Here is a 9,413-nt window from a genome sequence, read left to right on the forward strand (position 1 = left end):
AAAACAGAGGCTCTCTATTGACATGGCCTAAGAAAGAACGCCTGTATGCTGTGAGGGCCTGCCCCCGCAGGCTCCAGGCCAAGAATGTGCAGGGCAGCCACTATTACGTTTCTAAAATTATGCCTAGTCGGGGGGTGGCGGGCGGTTTGGCCAGGGCGAGGAGCAGGAGAGGATGTAGCGGCCGGCCGGGCAGGAAACCTTTAATCCTGCTCCCTGTGCCCCAGCCTGCACGCTGGGCAGTGGGAAGGGAGTGCCCCTCCAGCAGATGTCAGGTCCGCTCCCAGGAATCAAAAGCCCTTTTGTGCACAGCCTGGGCACTCAACTGTTTTCAACAGGGCGGCGGTGCCTTCCGAATGGCTCGAATTTTCCTTGAATCTAGGGGGTTGGGGGAATGGGAGTTGGGTGTCCGTGGGCAGCCCAGTCTGAGGAGTAAATGAGAGAAAGAAAAGTCCTGGTAGTCAAAATCCAGATGTGCAGGCGCGCTGCACAACAGCAGAGGGCGCTCTTCTCGATCACGGAGTTGCGCTGGCAGCCTGACCACCGTTCCAGGTGGCCTGTCATGTACCAGGAGGGCCAGCTGGCCAGGTGGCCAGGGCCTCACTTGTGGTGGGAGCTGGGGGGATGTGGACGAGTAGCCGGTTTGTATGTGGGGGACAGCAAGACCTCATCACAAATGTCAATCCTGATTGAAATATTTAGACACCCGACTCCACAAATAACTACGTCTAAGAGGGAGGGGAAAGAAGGAAAAGTCAAGGGCGTAAGGGCCTCAAAATCTGTGGGCTGTCCTACCACACCGGTTTGGTTGCCAGAAAAAAGAGAGAACGCCCCATTAAATTTGAATGTCAGATAAACAACGAATAATATTTAGCATAAGCATGTCCCAAATGCTGCATGGGATATGCTTACCCTAGAAATTATCTCTTGGTTCTCTGGCGTTCAAATTTAACTAGGCTTTCTCTGTTTTTATTTGCGAAATCTAGCAACCCTGCCCCCAGAGCACATGCCTATGAAAACTCTTTCCCGCCCACCATTGCCTGGAAATAGCTATTAAACCAGCAGCAAATTGGGAGCGTGTCCCCCCAGGTCTTCTGGCTGCAGCGCAGTAGGCAGGATAGGAGGCATGAGAGCACTCCCCACCCCGCACACATACGTCATCACAGAGGCCTTCCTCCCCTGGGGGCTCTGAAACCGCCACCTGGCCTGGCTGAGAGGCTGTCCATCTGAGTGTGGGAGCCCAGCAGGGCCACGTGGCCCTGGGGGAGGGTGGAAGCACAGTCATTGAGCCTCAGGATCGCAGGGCACTGCCCACGCCCCCGAAACTGGAGATTCTTGTGCAAGGCCTGCTCGCTCGTTCGCTTGGCCCCGATTTACGATCAGCTGGCCCATGTGAGATCAGGCCTCTCCAGTAAGTGAGAGCAGGTGGTTTCCCGAGACAGTGACATGGTGACCCCTGGGAGCCTCGGTGGCCTTGGGCTCCAGAGTCCTCTCATTCATCTGAGATAGGAGGGGGGGTTGGGAGGGGTAGTCCGGAAAGGTGGTGCTATGACCCCTCCCAGGCTGTCCTGGGCTTTCTGAGAGGCAGATAGAGAATGAGGAAGTACCCGAGGCAACTCCCAGGTGGTTTCCATGAGAACAGCTGGCTGACTTTTTGTGGGGCCACCTGCAGCCACAGCAAACTGCAGGTGGCCAGTGGGCCTGTAGCCAGCCCAGCTGGCGGGACACCCACATGCACAGGGAACCTGGACAGAAAGTCACCCAGGGCCCACTGGATCCTGAGCCCCTGGAAGAGCCCTGCTCCCCACTCCCCCACCTCAGCTCAGAACTGGCCACCGACTCCCCCACTCCTGCTCCCCACGTCCCTGTTCTTCTGTGCCCCTGGCAAGGCAGGTGGCCAGGCGAGGAGGGACTAAAATGACATGCTTAAGGGATGAACCACCCCTTTAGGCACAATTCCACTCTGCTAGACCAGTGGCGATTGGGCTCCTGAGCACTGTGGGTCCCTCCCCATCACGGGAACAGATTCCTGTTCCCTGGAGAGGCACAGGGGCACTTGGTCACTGCAAAAGCTGCCCCATGTGGGACGTAACTGGAGGCCGGAGGTGCCCTCTTCTCGCCAGAGGGCCAGCCAACTGAGTGAATGATCTACTTCTCATCCCTGTGTTATGGGGAGAGGGAAGGACACCCACACGGACAGAGACCAGAACTCCTGCACCACTTGGGGGAACATGCAACATAGCCAGACGTCAGGTCCCTGGTCTGCTTTCTCCTCATTATCGGGGTAATTCGGTAACAACAGGGTTTCAGGTATCAGACCCTGCTGTTCTGCCTCTTCAGACAGACCTGCCCGCTCTGAGCAGAAGTGATTCACATCCTCCCCTCTGACTGCCAACTCCGGGAAGGCAGCGACCCTGCTGATTCAGGCGAGGCTTCTGGGAAGGCCTCAGAGAGAGGACAGCCAGGGAAGGCTTCTAGGAAGAAGCAGCTCTGGTGGAAGCCAGCATTTGCTGTGGGAGGAGTGGAAAGGGCATTGTCACAGGGGGACAGTAAGGTCGAAGGTGGGGCGCAGACTCAGCACGCAGGTAACCCCTAGGCAGTTCAGGCTGGTGGACTTGAGAACACGGCCGGGGGCGGAGGGTGGTGGGCAGAGAAAAGGCTGAACAGAATGGGCATCCTGGAAACCAAGCTCTGAACTCAGACAGCAGGCCTCACCCTGCCACACGCTGCACGATGACGGATAACTCCGGGCAGAGCCACTTTACTCCCTGAACCTGTTTCCCCGTCCCTAAGATGGGAGCAATGATAGAGATGAACATCGCCGCTCTGTGGGGTCCTTGCCAGGCCCTGGATTTGCACATTTACCCATCACCTGCACATCTCATGCATTCCCACAGCACCACTAGTAAGCAGGTGGCACTGTTGTCCCATGGTACAGATGGGGCAGTAGAGGCCCATGCAGGTTCAGAAAGACAGCCCAGGTGTCAAGGTGAGCAAGCTTTGAACCCAGGTCCAGCAATGCAAGGCCTAGGTTCTAACTGCTCCACAGATGGGTGTGGGGGTGGTACCCCTTTGGGATGTGGGCGCAGTTGTCTTTCACTCTCCTTTTTCCTTCCTGGGGTGGCCATATCAAATGACCACACGTCAGGTGGCTCGAATGGCTTGAAACAACAGAAATGTATTTTCTCTCAATTCTGGAGACCGGAAGTTCGAAATCAAGGTACCTTCCAGAGGTTCTGAGGAAGAAGCTGGCCCATGCCTTTCTCCCAGCTTCTTCCAGCTTCTGGGGTTCAGGACATGGCACCCCCAAATAAAGCACCTGGGGGTGCTTTATTTCACTGTATGAATAGACAACCTTTTGTTTATCCATTCAGATACATTGGTGGACATTTGGTTATTGTATTTTTCTTACTTTTTAAAATGTGCCTATTAGAGAATACCTCCAGCTGAAGGAGTTTGAGAAAATGGCAGAAGCAGAAAGGTCACTCTGACCTTGGCCGCTTGCCCATCTTCCCTCAAACAGGTGAATAAAACCTCCATGTGACAGGTCCCTTCCCTGCACCGGGAGGAAACGAGACCTTCCCATCACCAGGATGGGGAATTGGGGCTGAGAACCCTGAACAGCAAGCCTTACCTTCCTAGTTATTTCTTCACCACGTACTCCCCAAGTCCCCTTGTCTTGTCATTCTTCACAAATGTGTTGCTTCTTTGTCCCAAAGGTACAAAAGCTCCCTGCTCTGGTCACTCTTGGGGCCCTCATTCTCCTGTGACGGCTCCCATGAGCATGTAAAATTCCATCAAGTGTGTGTCCTTCTCTCCAGTTGACCTGGCTTGGGAAGGTCAAGGAAAACTTTTCTCCTCCCACAGGGCAATCCCGGGAGTTCCCTGGCTCATGTCTAATCCCAGTCTCTGCCTCCATCACCACGCGGCCTTCTCTGTCTGTGCCCTCTCCTCTCCTTATAAGGACACTTGCTGGATTCAGGGCTCACCTACATCATCCAAGACGATCTCACGCGGAGATTCTTAACTTAATCCACATCTGCAATGACCCTTTTTCCCAAGAGGGTCACGTGCACAGGTTCTGGGTAGACACATCTTTGGCAGCGGGGCGGGGGCAGGGGGGGGCGGGGGGGGGGCTCCATTCAACCCACTGCACTCATCTCTGGGAGAGAGGGCTCGTCAGAGGGGACAAGACCCCAGACAGGCTCTGAACAAATCATCGCCAGGGAGTTCGATAAGGGAGGGGCTTCCCAGGAAAAGGTTTACTTCCCGGTGGCTCCTCTGAAGAAACCGGAAGCCCTCGCCTCCTCCTAGTGCCCAGCTGTCCGGTCCGGTGAGTTGCCAACCGCACAGGCTGCTGAGAACCCGAAATGTGGCTGGTCAGAGCGGGACCGCGGTGCCCGTATCCAACACACACGGATTTCAAAGACGTAGCCCAGGAAAAAAGAATGTAAAATCCTCATTCCTAACTTCTCGTATCAATTACATGCCGAAACAACGACATTTTGGATCGGTCGGGTTAAAAGAGGTTGTTCCAATGGAGTTCACCCATTTCCTTTTATGTTTTCAATTGTAGTAAAATTCACATAAAATGAACTGCTTTAAAGTGAACAGTGTGGTGGCATTTAGTACATTCACAAGGTTGTGCCGCCCTCACCCTGATCGAGCTCCCAGACATTCCCATCGCCCCAGGTGGAAGCCCGCCCAGAGCAGTCACTCCCCTCTCTCCACAGCCCCGGCCACCACTGGCTGCCTTCAGTCTCTAGGATTTATTTGCTCTGGATGTTTCACATAAGTAGAATCACACAATATTTGTCCCTTTGTGTCTGGCTTGTTTTACTCAGCAGAGGCTCATTCACATTGTAGCATGTACTAGAAATGCATTCCTTGTTAAGGCTTAGTAATATTCCACTGTATGAATAGACCACCTTTTGTTTATCCATTCAGATACATTGATGGACATTTGGTTATTGTATTTTTCTTACTTTTTAAAATGTGCCTATTAGAGAAGTTTAGGTTGCCTGTGCGGCACGCGTTATATTTCAGTTGGATCAGCTCTATCCTAGACAAGACTGCCAGGAGTTCAGCGGCCCCTTGATGCCAGGGAAAACCTGGCTCCCAGGACCGCGTGGAGTGCTGCTAGATAGGCCAGCCGCAAACCCACCTGAGCCAGGTCTGTGTTCCTCCAGCCCCCAGCACAGCCCCCAGCACAGAGTGGATGCTCCCGAAACATGTGCAGTGGGAGAAGGAAGGACTCAAAGGAGGGAGGGAGGGAGGGAGGGAGGGAGGGAGGGAGGGAGGGAAGAAAGGAGGAAGGCTTACACTGTGACTCTGAGGGAAATCAGGGCAGGAAAGTCCAGGGGGACGGGGATGCTGGGGAAGGAGAGAAGGGGGATTCTAGAAAAAGAAGCGGTTCCTGGAGCCCATCTGCCCTTTGGTCCGAATGGCCTAGGTGGCAACTCAGTGGAAAAGTAAAGATGCGGGTGAATAAAAATATGTATCTGGTCTTTGTCCCGGGTTTTCCTAGCACAGAGCCCTAAAACCTTTGGAATTTCCTGGTGAGTGTGTTTTATTTTTTAATTTTTATTGTTGAAAATATTACATATATGTGTCCCCTTGTTCCCCCATCATCCCCCTCCAGCCCCAGGCCCTCACCACCCCACTGTCTGCATCCATGGGCCGTGCATATATGCATACAAGGTCTTTGGTTGGTTACCTCCCACCCACCTACCCTCCCCTGCCTTCCCTCTGAGAACCGCACTCTGTTCCATGTCTCTGGATCCACTCTGTTCATCAATTTATTTTGTGACTTAGATTCCACATATGAGTGCGATCATGTGATACTTGTCTTTCTCTCACTGACTTATTTCATTTAGCATGATCTCCAGGTCCCTCCATGCTGTCTCAAAGGGTAAGAGATTCTCCCTATTTACTGCTGCATAGTATTCCATGGTATAAATGTACCACAGCTTTTTTATCTGAGTGGTTTTTTTAAAAATGTTTTTATTGATTTTAGAGAGAGTGAAGGGGAGAGGGAGAGAGAGAAATATCAATGAGAGAGAAACATCGATCAGCTGCCTCCTGCACACCCCCTACTGGGGATGGAGCCTGAAACCCAGGCATGTGCCCTGATGGGGAATCGAACCAGTGACCGCTTGGTGCATGGGACAAGGCTCAACTACTGAGCCACACCCAGCCGGGCAGGAGTGTCTTTTGTATGGTGAGATGACTCGAGGGGGCTGGTCACCAGAAAACCTAACCAAGTGATTAGGGTAGGAACTTTCAGCCCCGTCCCCTGACCTCCAGGGAAGGGAGAGGGGCCAGAGCTCAAGCACTAAGGGCCGATGATTTAATCAATTGTGCCTGTGCAATGAAACTTCAATAAAAACCCCTAAATGACGGAGTTCGGGGGACATCCAGGTTGGCGAATACACCCACGTGCCAGAGGGTGGCCCACTCCAACTGCACGGGCAGACCCTGTGCTCGGGGCCCTTCCAGCCCTTGCCCTGTGCCGCCCTTCACCTGTATCTTTCATAATAAGCTGTCATAGTGAGGATGGCACTTCCTCCAGTTCTAGCACATCTTTGAACCTGTACTTGGCCGGGCAGAAGAGCAGGTAGCCTGGGGACACCTTTCATGGCTGGCGTCCGAAGTGGGCCTGCACTAACTCTGGTTGGTGTCAGCATTGGATAGTAGGACACCCCGGTGGTGTCAGAGAATCAGAGAGTGTGTCTGACGGGCTCCTGTGGGCTCCTGTTGTGTGGGATGGGCTAACAGCGAGACGGTTTTCTTTCTGGTAATGAACCTGGGTAATGCCCTTGCTGCCTGGTGGGTGGAGTATTTCAGGGGGTGCACAGGCCCGTCTTGAGGATGGATGGGAAGATGTGGGCTGAGAGGAAGACACTCCACCGTGGGCTCAAAGGAAGACACTCCCTGTGGTATGATCGCTGAAAGCTGGCGTCCCGAGGGCCCTAAATGTCACGTGAACAATGGGGCACTTCACTCTGTGGGTGAGGGGCTGCCAACTCAGTCCCCTTCAGGGGCCAGGCCAGCAACAGCAATAGGAGAAGGGAGCAGAGTGGGATTATAACCACAGGACATTCTTGGCTAATATTTCACTTTCCTATTTTTGAAGATGATGTGGGCAAAGGATGTTTCTATTCTGTAAGGAAATCATCAGTACAAGAATGGTGATGGGAAGATCTAATCCTCAGCCTTCGTCAGGGAGGCATACAATAGGGAGTGGTAGGGACTGTGGCAAACTGGAGAGCAAGGCCCCACAGGCACTGCCATGGTCCTGCCCATATGCTTTGGCAGCTGCCATTCGAGTACGTGTCAACAGTGTGAGTGGTCACTCCCCATCTGTGACTTTCTACCTGAGGTGTTTCTCTTGGACAAACTGGCAGTGCCAGGGAATTCAAACCCCAGAAATAGCCCGCCACCCATGACAGGCAGGAGTTGGCGGGAAATACCCAGTTCCCTCGCCCCTCAGGCAGCGGACTCTGAGGCACGTTCAATGCAGTCTCCCATGTCCCCAGGGGGACTGAGCGCCAGCTGCCCACAGCAGTAACTGCTCACTGACGCGCAGTAGTGTGTGGGCCCCTTCCCTTCCTGGCCCCTCTCCCCCATCTCCCAGCTGTGCTTCCTGGAAGCCCCTCCCTAATAAACTGCTTGCATTCTGGTCTCAGAATCTGCTTCTGAGGCGACCAAAACTAAGATAAGGGACCAACGAACTGCTCCTTAGCTGCAGCCAATTTTTGCCGGGTGGAAAGGCAGGTCCAGTATTGCAAGGTCTGCCAACTTTTACAAAGAAACCAGAATCCAGAGTTCCCTATGAAACCGTCTGAGTTTCCATGGCCAGCTCAAATTAAACAATCCGGAACAAAATAATACAGAAACAAAACAAAACAAAACGTGTCTATGGGCCCACGCTGGTCCTTCACAGACCTGCCAGTTCCGAGCTATTGGTGGTGGGGTGGGGGGGGGGGGGCACAGAAAGCTGCAGGCAGCGGGAAGTGGTCAGAGGGGTGCTTTCAACTCACCCTAGTGGCCTGAGTGGGGACAGGCCGAGGAGGCCCGTGGTAGGCCGGGCTGCATGGAGTGTTTGTGGGATCCCAGCTGGAAGCATCTGGAGGGCCTGGCGTGGTCCCCCTGAGCCAGCAACAGTCCCAGAGTAAACAATCAGCCTTCGTGCTTTTCAAACACGCAGACCCTGAGCCGCCGGCTGCCTCCCCCGGCTCCCAGGGTGGGGAGAAATCCCAGGACCCTTCCACCGCCTGACATCCAAACTCAGGCCCAGGAAAAACAAACGCGAGGGGGCCAGAGCGCCGCGGAGGAGGCAGCCATGAGAGCCACTTCCAGACCCCACACTGCTGAACTTCTTTTTAATTCTGTGCAGATGGAGGAGGCTGTCTTTACAGATTTCCATCTCCCTGCGCTGCCCCTTCTCTCCTCTTGCAGAGAAAACAAAAGGGTGTCTCCTGAGATTCTTTTTGCACCATTTCACATGGTTATTTAAAGCCTGCCTTTTCAGCTGCCTCTTCAGAGTTTAAATTAAGAATACAGGTGTCAAGCGCACAAGCGGGCGATGCAAAATGTTGGTTCTGTTTGTTGTCCTGCACCAGCCCAACCCATCCATGACTGTTCCAAATGGTTTCATGGATTTAGTAGATTTTAAGTTGGAACTGTATTCCCTGGGGGAGGGGAGGGAGAAAAGGAATTCCTGAGAGTTGGCCTTTAATGGGCCACCGATGGGCCACATCGTTCATATGTTGTTAGCGCATTTAATTCTCCTCGTGACTCAAATAGCTGCACAGGACTGTATTCTTAAGGTATCTTTTGGTTGTAAGGGACAGAAACCTAGAGCAAAGGGAACTGATTGGCTTGCATCACTGGAAAGTCCATAGTAAGGGCTTCAGGCAGGATGAATCCAAGAGCTTGAATGATGTCGTGAGGAATCTCCCTCTTCATCTCTTGACTCTGCTCTCCGCTTCCTCAGGCAGGCCCTTTTCTTATGCTTGTGAAGATGGCCCCCAGCAGGTCCAGGCTTCCAACCAGCCTAGCAACCCCAGTGGAAAAAGAACACCTCCTTCCTGAAAGTTTTGGCCAAAGTCCCATGACTGAATCTCATTGGTGCAGCTTGGGTCATGTGCCCATCCTTTGACCAATGACTGTGGTTAGGGTGATAGGTTCCTGACCACATCTTCACCCCTGGAGTTTGAGAGGGTCAACCTTACTGAAATACAGGTGGGGATGGGGAGTGACAGTACCAGAATTTGGGCTGGACACTGGGCATTCAAAAATAACAGGTGCCTACCACAGGGAGGCATATGAACAGAATGGATGAGTCCCATGGCACCTGCAGGGTTGCTGTGACCATTGCACAGGTTGTGCATTGCACGTTCTGAAGGAACTCC

This window comes from Myotis lucifugus, unplaced genomic scaffold (assembly GCF_000147115.1).
Source record: "Myotis lucifugus unplaced genomic scaffold, Myoluc2.0 scaffold_176, whole genome shotgun sequence".
NCBI classification, from domain to species: Eukaryota; Metazoa; Chordata; class Mammalia; order Chiroptera; family Vespertilionidae; genus Myotis; species Myotis lucifugus.